Here is a 17429-nt window from a genome sequence, read left to right on the forward strand (position 1 = left end):
AGGCATTTTATTTCTGTTTCAATGAAAACATAACTATTAGCTACTGAAGACTACACTGAATTGTACTTTTGTAGCAGATTCTCTTTTGACTATTGAACAGGATGCTCCTCCACTGCCTGTTGGTGATCTCCTCAGGCTTTCATTCGATGCTCGCTACGGTGCGTGTCCGCTCACTGGCACTTCTTTCCTCAAGGGACTTTCCCCGAGAGCCAAAGGTTCAGAATCCTGGAGGTCGATTTTTACCTGGCACAAAGAGGAGAGAATTCAGTCTCTTTAAATTCATCTTAAACAACAGTAGCAATGCTCTTGGTACTCTGTCAGGTCAAGAGTCGTCAGTCAGTAGGATTCACTCAGGTTTCAACTATATTACAATAAATCTCATCTTCGATTTGTTAAATTTTGTCTGCTTTAACATCACATTAAGCTCACATGTAAGCTCAAAAGTGAGGTTTTATCTTTTAAAACTCTGAGAGTATTTCTAATTCCATGATGATGCAGACAAGCAGATATGGGAAAGGAAGAACACAGGTACCAAAGGCATTACCATTTGCACAGGGTTTTTTGCAATCCCATAATCAGAAGAAATTGTATACACTTGTATAATGTAGCCATTATCCACAGCAGGCCTCTAAGTTGCAGGAATAGCTCCTTGAACAAAGAGCAGGGTAAGGTAGTTTTTTTGAATTTATTTACCATTTTAGTGACATACAGTCTGCATATCATATAGTTTAATGTCTTAAATATATTTTTAAAAGTTGGGCAGTTGTCACTACAATCAGTTTTAAATCATTTTCTTCATTCTTGTGCCCATTACTAAGAGCTCACTATTTTCCCCAACCTTCCCTGTCAAAACCTGCAGGAGCTGTTACTCCAGTTACCGTCTCTATAGATTTAATTAGCCTTGATTTAAAATAAAGAAAACATATTAAAAAAATAAAACCACCACCAATGATAAGCTAAAACACACACACAAAAACCTCAATCCACAAGAAACTGAAAACATTAATTAAAATAAGTTTAAAAATGGATCAAAAAGGAGTGAGAGGAGTATGGCCAAACTGGGCCATCTACAGCAATTGTCATGTACAAATTAACAGATGAGGATTGAAAAATAATGGCAAATCATCCTGGATTAAAATGACTGATTTGGAGAAGGGATTCAGGATACAGTAACTTCCAAAGTCTAAGAAAAATAAGTAAATATTAAGGTGGGGGGGAGTAGAAATTAAGAGGTAAAATTAATTGCTGCCTTCATGAAAAGATCACTGAAGATATGGGTGTGAGAGCAAAGTGTGCTGAGGAAATCAGGTGGTGCCCAGCTATCAGAATAGAATAGCATCTCGGACTTAAAAAGGCTTTAAACAACAACAACAACAACAACAAACACCAAATAAACTAGCAGTCATCTAAGTGAGGTGTCAACTAAGTCCACATGGAAGAAGCACAACTTCCTATGTGATCCAAGGATTGTAAACAACAAAATCAAAATCTGGAGGGGGGAATGGTATTAGCTTAAATTATGAACATTTGGTTTGCAGAAGGCTATGGATGACAGTGGAAGGCCAAATTCATTTGTAGGGTCACCATATGGACTGAGCCTCTGGTATCCCCTCTGACCGTCGTTCAGAAATGCGAATACCCTTGCTATCTGACAGAGAGAATTGTAAATTTGATTATGACAGATGTAGTAAGGTAAAATGTGAAACCTTGCTATTTGATCTCTATTTTAACCCAGTTTTTAATAGTTTTTGCTTTCTTTTCAATTAGGTTTTATTTTGTTACTGTTGTTGGGTTTTTTATGTTCCTTGTTTTGGATTTGTATGTTTTTCTGTATATGACATCCAGAATAGGTAAATCTAGAAAGACAGTAACTGCCATTGATTGGATGGCAGTGAGTTTGATTTTAGTGAGAGCATGGCAGAGGAAGCTGGGAGAAAAGGGAGAGCTAACAACAGTGATTACGAGTAAGAAGAAAATGTTTCAGACTGATTGTGGTGATGATTGCACAACTCTTCTTAATATGAACAATTGAATGATATATGAATTAGATGCCAATAAAACTCTAAAAAAAAAACCCCAACTAGTTGAAGCCCAAGGAGGCTAAGAGGGACTCTCAAACAGCCAGAAAAAATTTAACCTCAGCTATTATGCCAACATCTATCTTATTTTATTTAACTTTTTACTGTGAATTGGGTGAGGATTAACAGAGGTGGTCATCAGTTTTACATCCAGCAATTCATATACATTTTGTTTCATCAGTCTTTGAAATTCTCTTAAGGTAATATAACTTATGCTGTTTCCTCCGTGTGTTGCATGTTTCTATTCCTCCTTCTTTTTTCACCCTTCCAAAATTTGTTCTTGCATAAATGCTGCCCTTGGTCGTAAATGGTTGATGACTCTAAGATGTGCTTACTCATTAGTATTGTTCCCCTTTCGTTGGCTGAAAAGTGAGCCACAGTGAATTCTAAACCTTTACATTTTGTTGTTGTTGTTGCAATTTTGAGTTTTGTTACAGGTTTTTTGCCACTCTTTTCAGGACCTCTTAGTATAATCCCTCTCTCAGTAGTGGCAGTGATAGCAGGGCAACACCTAGTGCTTTCGGTCTCCGGCTTCTGGAGACTGTGTTCGCATGGTCCATTCGTCTATTGGACTAATTGCTTCCATGTGTTTTCCACTTTAGTCACACTTCTTTCCTCTCAGTCAGGAGGAAACAACAGTTGTACCTGAGATGGCCCTGGATGAGCTCGTAAGACCCTAGCTGCTACCCACCTAAGTAAGCCGTAGAACATTGTGTTGTGTGCACTGTAATATGTCAACTGACTTTAGTGTTCCTTAAACATATGATCCTGAGCCCCTAGACTCATGACTTATTAATCCACAAAGGTATTCGGTTATGTCTAAAACAGTTCATAAGTTTGTATCTTTGTATGGTATATGTTCCACCATATTCTTAGATATATTTGTAGCAAAAGAAAATGCCCATGTACAAATGTCCTAGGTCCATCTTATGTAAACAAAGGTAGTTTTATTCTCTCCGATTGTGTCACCCTGAGATGTAATTGATTCAATGACAGTGATTTTTGGGGTGCCCCCTAGTCAGTTCCTCCTTCCTAGCCCTCCCCCTCCTGGTAATGAAAAAAGAATGTTCATTTTAGTATGAAAACTTTTTTCTTGACGTTTATAATAGTGGTTTTGTGCAATATGCATCTTGTTTTGGGTTATCTTAATTTATTTCATCATAATATCTTCCAAATTCATTCATTGTTTTTCTTCTCCTTTTACTTTGTTAGATTTGCAAGTGGTTTTCTAATTTTATTAAGCCTTTTAAAGAACCAAATTCTTTCTCCGTTGATTCTTTGGTTTTCTGTTCCATTTATTTCTGCTTTAATTTGTATTTATTCTTTTTTTATTTTGGTGACTGTAGGAATATTTTGCTTCTCTTTTCCTAATTGTTGGATATGTCGGGTGATGGTGTTGCTTTTGTTTTTTCTTTCTTTCTTTTTGATGTCTGTGTTCATTGCTCAATCAGTTAAGAAATCATCTCTACAGAGCAATAAGTCATGGATTGCAGTTGCAGTCTTATTATATTCACATAAACTACTCGTATCAATAGTACTTAAATTCAAACCACTGAATAAATTATTGCCATGTACCCAGGGAGATGATTGGAAATGTTTTTCTTTTTGTTTGTTTGTTTGTTTGTTGTTCTTGATGGTTTTGGTTTTTGGTTTTTGTCATTGGGACATATTTACTCTCAAAATCTTCTTCCCCATTATTTTCCTAGAATAACATGAAATTAGTAAATCCCTGTTTGCTGAACTGTGATAATTTCCAATCATTTCTCATTTCTTTCTCCTTGAGTTTACTAATAGATTGCTTTGGAGAGACTTGAGCCCATTTCACAAATTTTCGTTCATAGTCTTAAAACAAACAAAAAATGTTGGCTTAGTTTTTGCGATGGCTAATTAATTACATTAATTTTATATGGGCCTTGTTATTTACTTTTAGGAGAAAGAAACAGATTGCTCTGTTTGACTGGCGGATGCCTCATTCTACTTCTCTTTTCCCCATTTCATTCTATTTCTCTACCACCATTCAAATATACACCTAGTGCTCGTATGATGGTAGACAAATGCCATGTGCGCCATGCGAGAGTGGCTCTTGGTGCTAACATTTGTGAAAGTTCTTGGGTGCTAACCAAAAGTGCAGTTCACCGAGAGGCGCCTGGGTAGAAAAATGTGGCAGTCTCCTTCAGAAAGATTATAACCAGGGACCACTCATCATGGATCATAACTCAACACCTGGGTTACAATGTGTCAGAACTAACTCAATGAAAATTGTTTGTTGATTCTTGTTGCTGTTTTGTTTTATTGTATCATAAATATATGGTGGACCCATAAAGAGATCTCATGATAGAATTTGGCAAGACCAATGACTTTTTCATTAATTCTTTTGAATTTCAATGAACTCTTAATCACCATAAGGCTAGCAGAATTCTCAGTATCAAGATGAATGTATAAATATCGTAGCAAGAGAGGGCAGCTGTACATATTTTGGCTATCTCTTTCACTTCTACGCTTGTTCCATTGCACCATCAGAGTTCAGCTAGAAAGGACACTTTTCAAAATCAAATTATTACAAATTGTAAGCTAGTAACAGCTTTGCAGATAGAGATGGCACACTTCTGAGCATGGTTCCTGTGTGACTGTTTGTTCATTCATCCACAAGTTGCCCTTGTCTTTAGCCCAAACAGACTTGGGGTAAAAGTTAACATGTTTAGATAAAAACAACTTTTTGCATGCTGTTATCATGACTTTATTGTATTATTGTTGTAACTCATGTTTGGATTTGGAATTTATTCTTGCAGTTATGAACAATCGTAATCAATATTATCTTCCCCAGTGCTGTTAAAGTTAGTAAAGTTATCTTAAAAGTAAGAGTTTTTTTTCTTGCAACCCATCACTATTTTTTATATAAAATGCAAAATCATATTGAATTATAGGGCTTATGAATTATGTGCTACTAAAAGTGTTACACACACATAAAAAAACCCATAGATTGATTATCATGAGCATGTCAATTTGCTGCTTTACTAAAATATCTACGGCCTCTTTCTAAACTTACCTTAAATATTTTTTCATATCTTTAGTAGAAGTGTTCTAGTGAGCATCCCTTAACTATATTTATATTGTGAAGATATTTTTATGTGCGTTTCTGGTGGAGAACTGACTAATTTATTTTACGGTATTTTTATTCATTTATTAATGATTCAGAGAGCTAGAGTTATTATAATTATGTTACATTTTTCGCCTATGAAATAGCATTAAAGACTTTTTAAAAATTATTTTTGGTAACCTCGTACTGTTATTTGACTTTATTGAAACTCCTCTTTAAAGACAATAATACTAAAAATAATAATAATAAAATAAATTAGTTAATTTTGTAGGCTGTGTGTTTTATATTAAATACATTATTTTCTCCTTGATTTGAATTCTGATTGGAAAAAGATGACAACATGCAATTCTATGGGCTGTCACTGGAAAAGGACAAAGACAATTCCTGAAATGAAAAAGAATTGGAAAGTCTGGTCACATTTTCCTCCATTGATATGTATTCTCACAGAGCTCCACGTTGGTTATTCTCTTGCTCCTTTTAACTGAACTTCTTGGGAAATGTAGCAAGGTTCCAAACATTTGGCGACAGGTCCTATTAACTTCCAATGGCTCAAGGGAAAAACAGAAAAAGAATGCTGGAAAGGCAAACCTCAGGTGCCCCCGGCTCCGAGCCAGGGTGATCTAGAAAGAAAAAGTGGGCCAGTGGAGAATTTTCCAGTGGCATCAACTAAACAGCACTCAGATGTCAAGTTCTGAAAGATGTCGAGGGCCTGATTGCTTCTTCTTTCTAGCGTTATAGCTCAAAAGAAGCTGTTTTGTTCGGTCTTTATTTGTTTCTTTTACTTCATAAGACAATGCGTTGAGTGAACATCATGAACCTTAAAAGGACGATACTTGTCAGCTTTTTTTCATGAAGCGTGATGGAGATACTTATGTTTGTAGGGACAGTTTTCCACTTGCTATTTTTAATGCCCTTAGCATAAAAGAAATATTCTAGGTCTTATACGTATAATCTTAACATAGATAGTAACCAAATTCTATTTTTCCTTTTGTACTTATATCCCGTGAGAAGAAAATGTATGCAACTATTTCAGAAGGTGAAAGTAGATATTGACCTTATTTGGTCAATAGCAAATATTATAGATAATAAAATTATACATAGTTGCTTCTAGTATTAAATTCTAGGTCAGAGGATGTTATGAAGTCATATCAGTTGCAAACATAATATGATACATGATATAGAATTTAAAGAATCAAACCAATCACAATGATTTTTCATCTTTTAGGTATGTTTAATAGTACTACAGAATATTCAAAATTTCATAAGGTGTCCTAATACAATGTTACTTTGGTGACTGAAATGACCAAGACACAAACTATGACTATTTCAGCCTTGTCCTCACCAAATCATCATTTTTATTAGTGTCTTTTGTTACTTAGAAATCTTGTCCTTATTTAGCTGGTTGAAAAACTTAATTTTATTAGTTTTCCCCAGAATAATAAGACAAGGAAGATTAATCCACTCATTCAGTCAACAGTTCTTACTGATATTGTTCTCGACGCTGGGAAGTGATCTCTTACCTCTTCTCTGTACCTGTGCACATGCTCCGGTCTGGTCCGCCGTGAAAGGCAGCACTGAAGTCATGATAGTGGGGTGGGGGCGGGGGGAGGTGTCCAAGCCTCAAGGAGACAGAGGAAGCTTGTGTGTTTCATAGGTGCTACCCTGCATCCTGGTTGATGCATTCCTTCCTCGTGACCTTTTTGGGAGGTGATGTCCCATTGTCTACAGATGGATTTGGGTCTCTGCTCTGACCCCCCTTTTCTCAACAACATGTTGTTTGTTTGTTCTGGGTCTTCTGATGCCTGTTACCTGGTCCCAACCACACCTCATGATCGCACAGGCTAGTGTTCTTCTTCCATGTGGGCTTGTTGCTTAAATAACTATTATTATAATATTAAACATGAAAATATTACATATAAATATAAAACTTATATTTATATATTTTATTTGTATGTTTTATAAAGATATAATTTGTATGTATAAATTAGTTCTATATCTATAATCTAAATATAATATGATAATAAATAATATAATATTTTGATATCATATAATAGAAATATTTTTATATTAACAAATCACTTGTGATCTTTAACTTGGTACTAATTAATTTTCTTGTGTTTTAGTGATTCTTATGTCAGAAAGAGCTAAAAGCATAATACTTACCTCAAAGGGTTTAAAAGTGAAGATTAAATGAGATAGCACACAATGTGATTGTGAGAGATTGGCATATAGTAAGTACTGAATAAATATTAATTAACATTATTCTTTTTCTCTGATTTTGTGTTGATGCTCTTCCTTCATTGTATTTTGAGACAAATTTAAATACCCTGTTGTGTCAAAAAATTATGGCAAGTAATTTGTTAATCAATATTCCTGCTTTGTATCTTCTGGTTCGTTAAATCCTACTCATATTTAACATTTTACTTTTAATAACATTGATTTTATGAAATACCGAGTAGTATGCTTAGTGCATTGATTAACTTATTTTCATTCTTGTTTAATGAAAAATAGTCATTGTTACAAATTTATCTCTGAACGTAAGTAACTTTACTCATATAATGTATGCTATTAATTTCAAAATATATGTGATTACATTTAAATTTTTTCTTTAACCCAGCAACTGATGGAAATGACTTAGTGATCTTGTTAATGGCTGTTCAGGGTTTTCTTTTCTATTTTGGTTAAAATAATTTTTATTAATATGTGATTTCAATGAATCTTGGCTACCCATTGTAGCATTTGCAATTTCTATTTTAGATTTTTTGTTGTGGTATTTATTCTCTATTACATAGGCTCAGATATTTGAAAACAAAAGCCACAGTATTTCTGTGTCATGAAGTTTAGTGTTCAGGTATTGTTTCTGTCATAAATTATTATTGTTGATTTGATATCTGAGAGAAAAATATGTAAAAAATATTTCACAGTTTATTTCTATTTCTATTTGGTTTAATTTCTATGTTTTTAAAAGAATTTATGATTTATACATATCAATGTTGTCTCAGTACTAAAGTTTCATTCGTGTAAAATATGGTTATTTTATACTTTTTGCTAAATTAAATGACTATTTTTGTTCTATATAATGCATTTTGTCTTGAAACTTGTCATGCTTGGGACTAAAATAAAGATCAATATCTGCTTTCAACTTCTGAAATAGTTGCATAACCTTTTTCCTCGTGGGATGGGAGTAAGAAAGAAAAAACAGAACTTGGTTAGCATGTATGTCAGGATCATACGTATGAGATCTAGGATTTTTTCCCCTTGCTGCTAAGGACATTAAAAATAACAAGTGGAAAGTTGTTCCTACAAACACGAGTGTTACCTTTCAGTCTGCTATTGTTATTTATGTAACTTAGATTACAATAAAAATTTGCAACAATTATAAGACTTCCTCTTTTCTGTCACTATTTGAATTCTGAAAGTGTTAACCAACAGAGAAAAAGACACCTCCTTAGCACAAGCCAACATATCTAAGGTATAAAAACCTAAGCTTCTCTATTTGTTCATTCAACCAACATCAATACAATGATAATATTCTATATACCAATGATGTACATATTATTTTCTTTTATGCAATAGCCATCATGAAATATATTTTGTGTAGAGAAAAACATGTACATTTTAACTTTTTAAAATTGAGTTCATCCTTTTCTGATGCTTAAAAATTAGTAGTAGAGTACTTTAGCTTGAATTTCCACCTCTTTTATTTCATATCTAATATGAGGAAGTGAAAAAGAACTGAATATTCTATAAGTCAGAGAAAAAAGATCCCCAATTAACCTTATGATCTATAGGTTTTGAGGTAGTTAGTTTATTGTGCCAACCTGACCGATAAACACATGTGGGGTTAATTGAATTGCGGAAAGATAAATGGCTTGGTAAGTCTCACCTTTGGAGTTCTCAGGTCTTTTGCTTTCTGATAGTCAGACCAGGGTGCAGTTGCCTTAGCCAGTTCCCTGCTTCAGCCGGCAAGGCTCATTTCCAGCAAGACATCCTCAAGGAGTAGCTACATGGACCTACCCCAATGCAGCCCTGGGTGCCGGAGCAGCTACGTGCAGACCCTTGCCAGCACTGAGATGCTTACGCATTCACTAATTCAGCTTTCCTCCTACAGTTGGCGTCATAGTGTGTGTTTTGTGAGATGGAGGATAGCTTTGTGGATTGGTGTTGGACATATGGGTTAATGTTGGACTTGTGGGTTTGGGCAGCACTCGGTTGGGATGTTTTCTTGATGTGCACTTAACCTTTATATAAAATTCTCTCTTATGCATGAGTTTCTGTGGATTTGTTTCTCTAAAGTACCCAGACTAACACAGGTTTATTCCTGAATTACAAAGGAAAGAGAAAAAAATGAAAACAGAAGTTCTTGTATTGCTACTTCTATGAAACTCAGTGCTGTCAGCATTAATAGTGCCCATAATTACCAGCAACTGATGTATTTTTTGAAAATACATGATTATTTCTTTACTTCCTGGAATTGTGTTTAAACCTCTTGTTAACAAATGCTGAATTGGAAACATTCTCTGCTACAATTTTTACTACAGAAAATTAATGTAGACACACAAGAGCAGAACTGTTTTAGATGGGAATTTACCATTTGAATAGGAATCATATAGAGACAGCATGCTAGGTAAATCCTGTGCATTGAACCATCTGGAAAGTACTCAACTCAAAATCTCGTCTCCCATGAATGTCATGCTGTCTGTAAGAAAGTAGTCAGTAGCCTGCATGCCTACTAGACATTGAGAGAAAAAATCTTTAGGTAAGAGAGATTTTATACATATATAGTTTTTCTATGTATATTAATCATCAAATATGGGACATACCTGAAAGATGCTATGCTTCCTAGTATGTTCAATTGCAGGTGCTCATGTATAAGGTAAACAGATACTTTTCTGCTTTCAAGGAACATAGCAACTTTTTAATTTTGATATTCAGAGAAAATTGTAAAGTGTTCTTGCATGCACTAGGAATCTACTCAAGATACATCCAAGAAAAATATGTGTTTGTGGTGTGATGGAAAAGAACAGGCTATTTTTCAAGCATGACTTTTCCACTCATAAGACAGGACCAGAAGGATCTGGGTCCCCTACCTATTCTAAAATGCTCTGTGGTTTTTCACTGAAAGATTGTTTGTCCTTCACATACTCACTCAAAGGTTTGTCCTACCTTTGTCTTATTCTGCCCCAAGGTTTCTCCTTTCCGTTACCTTGATCTTCTTTCTCCTATTAATCCTACTTAAAGCTTTCCTAGTTACTACTGAAGCCACTATTCAACACAGGGGGTTGGAGAGTGGAAGGGACAGGGGCGGTAAGCAGGAGACAGAGTTCCAAGTCAAAGTCTTTGAAAATTTTGAGACCTACAGGACATGAAATGAAATTGTGATGTAACTGTGAAGTTATTTATACATACTAGACAATTTTCTCAAGATGCGTCATTTCTGTCTCTCAGACTCTCACTAGCGCTCCATCACCACATTTTAATTCACACATGCTGATCAACCCTCCAGCCTCTCTGAACATTTTAAAAATCTGTAAATTAGAGACAGTTCAAAGGAAGGCACATGGTCTCATCTGGTCAGATGCTTGATCTTCTTTGACTTTCTTCAGCCTTCTTCTTATAATGCTCAAGAGCAGAGGGGCTGTAAGCGAGCCCCCTTGCAGCCCTGGTAACGCTAGCACTTTGCAGTGGGTGCAGGTCTGCTCTGTTCTGCTGCTCCCTTTTGTCAGTAGGTAAAAACGTTTCCCATTCCCCAGAAAGCAGTGCCTTCTGTGAATAGTTGCTTCAGACAAGCAGTCATTGTTCAGAGGGTTTGATTCCTCAGTGAGCAAAAGCTACAGCATTATAAAGATGCCAGTTTAATTTTTTTTAAGCTTGAATTTTTTTTAAAACTAGAAAGGAACCCTCACTGTTAGGCAGTCATGAAAGAAACCCTCTTTTCACAAGTCATGGAACAAGTGGATGAGGAGAGTCACGACTGAAAGTGCAGAGACTGGGAACCTGGCCCTTTCCCAAAGAACAGAAAAGCCACAGTTAGGGGAAGTAATTGAACACTTTGGAAATCCCTTTGAAGACCTAATGCAGTGGAACTTTTTTTAAATGAATAAAAGCTAAATGCATAATAATTCCATTTAAGAAAGTATAAATGAATGCTTGAAGAACTAAGTAATGAATTTATAAATGTTTAATGTAGTGAGACCAAGCAGTGCCATCTTTTGGTAATGTGCATGAAACATCAGCAATGTTGTTACTTAGAGGAGACTCATTTTAATCTGGCAAAGTTTTTTCCTCTTGTTATTTTGTGTCTTGAATGCTCTGTGTGCTTTATGGCAATGACATTTTCTTTATTGATTAACTTTATTTGGTAGGCTGTCATGTATATGCAAACAAAATTTTCAAGATAGGAAAATAAAAAATTAGATTTACTTATTAAAAAATTTCACTCTTTTATATTGGGCCAATGGATGTATTAGATGGTCTTACATATGCCACTAAAAAAACAGTAATAGCAGTTGCTTTTCCATGGAAAACATAGAAATACCTTTTAGCAATAGTAATAAAGCAGAGTATTTGATTTTAACAAGATCTTACTTGTGATCATGTTCAATTCAAAAAGCACGGGAATCATTGATGTTTAATGGGCACTGGAATGTCAAAAAAGGTGTGTAGGGAACATAGTAAATACAGTATTGCTACTAGGGTGTCAGTTCATATATGCATCAATTTATTCCGCACAAAATGTGTTGAAAGATGTCTCTGGGGACAGTAGATGGCGGCAATAAATTTGTCTCAGTAATACATTTGTCTTAGTTCCTTTAAAACCCATTGCCACTAAGTAAATCCCAGTGGGATTGAACCACCAATCTTGTGGTTAGCTGCCCCAAACTGGAAATCTAGTAGCAATACTTTTTTAATGCACCCCACTACTCTACACAGAGGAGCTCTGGTTGTGCATTAGGCTGCTAACCTCCTGATCAACAGATTGAAACCACCGGCTGCTCCATGAAAGACAACTGAGGGTTTCTGGTCCCATTAAGATGTCCTCTCAGAAACCTATAGGGGCAGCTAGTTCTACCCTGTCCTGCAGAGTCACTATGAGTCCAAACGGACTAAGGGACAGAGTTTGTGTTTATTCCCCACGTACTCTACAGACATGTTTTGGCTTGTCAATGCTTTCAGATATCAATGATGTCCATGCCTTTTTATTTAAAAAAAAACACACATATAACAAAATACTAGAATCTAATATTATCTGTGCAATCAAAGCATTGGCTTTTGGGGGGATCTGCTGGGCTACTTGTGTGCAGAAAGGTTAGCTTAAAAGTGTATGGTGTTTTTGTTCTATAACTCCAAAATAAGGGATTAAAAACTTCTCAAAGGACATAGAACCATTATGGGGGCTGCTAATCAAGAGCTCCAAAATTTGAAAGCATCAGCCCCTCTGCAGGAAAAAGATGAGGTTTTCTACTCCCATAAATGTGAGTCTCAGCAACCCCTGGGGGCTGCTCTCCCCTTCCCTGTAGGTTCGTTATGAGTCAGAATCAACTCTATGGAAGTGAGTTTGGTATTTGACTCATTATCGATAAGGTTTTTAAAAATATTAAAAATCACATTGGTGAGAAAAGGCTAGGGAAGTTGTGCTGAGAAATTGTTTGTAGTCACTTGCTCATTCTTCGAGGATACAAAACTGTCATATAAGAATTTTCTTGGGAAACCTATCCCATTTGCCTTACAGCCTTGATCTTACCCCTTCAGACTTCTCTGTGCTCCTCCAACTCAAAGGTCATTTAAAAGAAGCATGATTTGGGTTTCTTCAGGATGCCAAACCTATTGTTTTGATGCTGTTTATATCAAAGAGCACATTGCTCTTTAGAGAAGGATTAGAGAGAAAATCAAAGCCATCAGAAGAAGGTTGTGTGATAGAGTAACTTCAGATTTTGATATTTTAGTTTCATAAAGGTTTCTATGATTTTTAAACAGCAGTTATTTTCCTTACTCCCATACAGAGGAGATGGAAATCTAAAACAGAAGTCTGAAGAGCACACATCATAGTGCTGGAAGACGTATTCTGCTGAAGCTGCTGTAAGATATTTTGTAGGATCCGATGCATGCAATTCTTTTTAATATATTTCATTGGTTTTCTCTTGTTTTACCTAGCGTAGTGTCTGTACCCCAATCTGCAGTGAGTCCACTTGCCGAAAATCAGAGGGTCATATTAGACTCACCACATATACAGGTGCAAACCTGCACACACATCAAAGTGACTACTGTCCTTTTATGTTGGAGCAATGGTGGTCCTCTGACTGATGTATGTACTATGGAAGGGTGATAGTTCTCTTGTACCTGGGTATCTTAGGAAGGAGCAACACTTTTGGAAACAATATGAAGGAACTTGACCGAATCCTGAATCCAAGAAAGTGATGATGAAAACAAAATCATAGGCTGAAAGGATTTTAAGTCCCCTAAGGCAATGGCCATCCCAGTGCACCACCTTTCTGCAGAGGCTCTTTTCCAACTGGCACTACTTTGAAAAAGAACTCATGTCCAGCTCTTGTTTTGAATTTCATTTGTGTAATAATTTACACACCTGCCTCAAATATTTTCTCTGCTCTTGATGTGGAAACATGTTACATCTTTTTGCATAGTATGAATATAAAGCAATGATGCTGGTGTGTGTGTGTGTGTGTGTGTGTGTGTGTGAGAGAGAGAGAGAGAGAGAGAGAGAGACTGACTTATTGAGGTGAATCATCTGGATGGCATATAAAGGATTTCAGAAAGTTCATAAAATATTCCAGTATTCTTTGAGCTTTGGGAAGCCTCCTGTATCAATCATTTTACAATCTCATGTCTATAAACTTGCTGAATGCAGATTTGATTCTAAAAGGTATAAAACCCAGAGCAGAACTGGTTTCTGAGAATGCAAACCCTGGGGATTTCTTCCGGGGAGCAACTGGTGGTGAAAACCGTGAAGCTTGCTCACTGATAGCGCCCAAATCATAACCCACTGTACTGCAAGGGCTCCTTAGTATCTACACAGAAGAACACACTTCCTTTACTAGTCGATCTCATTTTGTGATTGGGGTGCCTGAAAATGTATCTTGAGTTCATTCAATTACCGAAACACAGCAAACAGTTAAAACTGTGTTAAAACAGTTAAACCGAATTAAAAATGTGATTAGTGTCAAATTGAACACATTCAAACTCACTCTTTCCCTGAAAGTCACCTCTTTAATTCAATAACTTTCTAATTCCCAGACTATCCCTAGAATATGAGCACCTAGTTAAATTCATATCAAGTACCAAAGAATATTTTAGTAATAGCATTTACATACTAATTTAAATTTAATTATGCAACATAAAACATTCATAACCATTAAATACAGAAAGCTTATTTTGAATTGTTAAGTGTTTCAACCATTAAAATATTAATGCAATATTTAAAATAATGAATTAGCTGTTTAAGTAACCTTATCTTGTTATTCATAGTAAAGATTATTTGTAATCCGAACTGGTACAGCCCCCTCAAAATCTTTGTATATATTACTCGGTAGCCATTTCTTGTACTTAAATGAAGGCCCTCAAAGAATAAAGAGACCTGTTAAAGCATTGATACAGAATTAATGAAAGTAAATAAACATTACTTTATAGTTGCCAAAATATTGTAAACATAAATGAGCACTAATGTTCGCCTGGGAATATATTTGAAATATTTTCACACTAATGAGCTTTAAAACTGGAACCACCCCTTTCAGTTTCCAAGACTGTATCTTTTTGTGTGAGCAGTATCCTCATCTTTCGCTCACGGAGCACCTGGTGGGTTTGAACTGCTGATCTTTTGGATCCCACCCACTCTGTAACCACTACCCAGCTATGGTTCCTTATTAAAGCTAAACTTCACTAATTGCATAGGGAGCAATCATATTAGGTCTAATATTGGAATTACCTATTGTAGCATATGGATATTAATCTACTTTAAAGTGGTGTTCTTAAAGTGGATTTGACAATATATTTTAGTAGATTATTCTATTGCTTACCACATCTTTGCCTGATAATGAATTTATCATCTATTACTTTTAAATTTTTTATGACACTTCTTAATTTCTATCATTATTAGATGGGTAAATTGTAATAAGAATGGCATATTATTATCTCAGAATCCATCAAGCTTTCTCTAGATATTTTTTAACATGTTGTTGAGACGACAGGCAGCAAAACATATACCAGCCTACCTGTTTCTTCTGTGTAATTCCGTGTGGTTGATTATTTTATTTGAGTTGTGTGAATATTCCTGTCTTTTACTGAGACGGCCCTCCTTTATTGACATGAACTCTGTAATCATGTGATTCGGTTCTGATCGAATCTTTCAAGTTGCTGTTGTTAATGTAATCCTCTATAGATTGTTCCTAATAGAGGACAATGCTCAAGGCCACCTTTCTAAAAACAAAACAAAACACAACTAGTTTTGTTAAAAGTTTGTTTGGTTTCAAGACTTCAGGAAATATTTTTAACTTAAGTTTTAAATTTTGGCATTTATAATTTTTATGGGTTCTAGTTTTATAAAAGTGTTCACTGATTTTTTTATTTCCTCATATGCTGGGAAATAAAGTTTTGTATTAGTTAACTACTCACGACTACTACTTGCTGCCATCTAGTTGATTTTGACTTATAGTGACCCTATAGGACCAAATAGAACTGCCACTGTGGGTCTCCCATGCTGTAACCCTTTATGGGAGTAGTAAGTCTCATCTTTCTCCCATGAGGGGCTGGTGGATTTGAACTGCCGATCTCAGTAGCCCAATTAGTAGCCCACTATGCCACCAGGGGCCTCATTATTCCTTGTCCCTTCGGAGCTTCTACTCCTAGGTGGTCTTGGCACCATCTCTCTTCGCCCATCACTTCTCTTGCTTGCTTATTTAATTTCTGTTATGTTTCCAAAGAGATTAATTCAAGATATACCCCACACTATTCCAACTTTCTTCATATAACAAAGATAACCTATTCCAAAATGGGCTTATAAGCAGAACCATCTTTTGAAAAAACTTATATGAAAATACTAAATTCAATTTACATATCTACAATAGTATAATTAGAAAAAGATGAGGCTTTCTATTCCCTTAAAGAGTTACAATCATCTAAACCCTCATGGGTACTCTCTCCTGTCCTACAGGTTCCTATGAGTTGGAACTCGATGGCAGTGAATTGGAGTTTGAGAATGTTATAACCTAGTCTTTGCATATTATTAGTAAAAATAGTTTTTTGGCTTCATTCAAAGCAATACAATAATTAACTTCCCGAGCAAATGGGGCCACATGATTTTATTTGGCGAAGGTAATGAGTGGTTTTGAGCAAAAAAAAAAAAATGGTTTGGAAAGTAACTCTGGCTGTGCAGCCTGTTTGGAACCCTTTAACAAATCCCCGCGCAAGAGCACTGTTCTCCATCTCCAGATGTCCCCTGCTCTGGCACACACTGCACTGCACACACTTGACAAGGCAGGCTGATGCTCCTCAGGACAGAAACGTTGAGTTGAGTGAGGGTGAGGCAAATAGTCTGTGGTTCTCAAGGGTTATGTAAGGGTCCGAATATGCCCTGAATCTACAAAGAAATGACGAGGTGGCACTCCTCATTGGAGCTGCTTTCTACTGGGGGAAGAAATCCCAACATCTTTGTATTTTACATATTTGAATTTCTGAATTTTGAATATTTTTGCACACTTCACATAGCTTCATTTCTAAGGGATGGAGTTATTAAGCCAAGAATATTAAAAAAAAAATGAATGGGTAATCCCTACATTACTGGGGGGAGTTTTAAGACTTTCCTACAAGGTAGAGTTCAGGAGGGGACAGCATTCAGGTCAGCATGAGAGAAAAGGTTTGAATGGAATAAGTGAGTTTATCAAAGGAGACTTTGGTATGGAACACCAAACAATCCTTAGCTAGTAGAATGAAGAACTAGGCTTTGATTTGGCTAATGGTGGACCTTCCATCACTGCAGACTTTCTGGTGGATCTTTTGCTATTGATTGGCTTCCTATAGCATACCTCCCCTTTGTAGGTATGTGCACCCATGTACCCACCCCAGAGTTCGTGCTGTGCCCTTGTTGCCAGTCCCTCCCCTGATACTGATGATGCCTGATAACTAATCCCTTCAGCACCTTGTGATCACACAGGCTGGTGTGCTTCTTCCATGTAGGCTTTGTTGCTTCTAAACTAGATGGCCACTTGTTTACTTTCTAGCCTTTAAGACCCCAGATGCTATAT

This window comes from Echinops telfairi, unplaced genomic scaffold (assembly GCF_000313985.2).
Source record: "Echinops telfairi isolate 266 unplaced genomic scaffold, ASM31398v2 ScPeMD7_3533;HRSCAF=4204_0, whole genome shotgun sequence".
Lineage (NCBI taxonomy): Eukaryota > Metazoa > Chordata > Mammalia > Afrosoricida > Tenrecidae > Echinops > Echinops telfairi.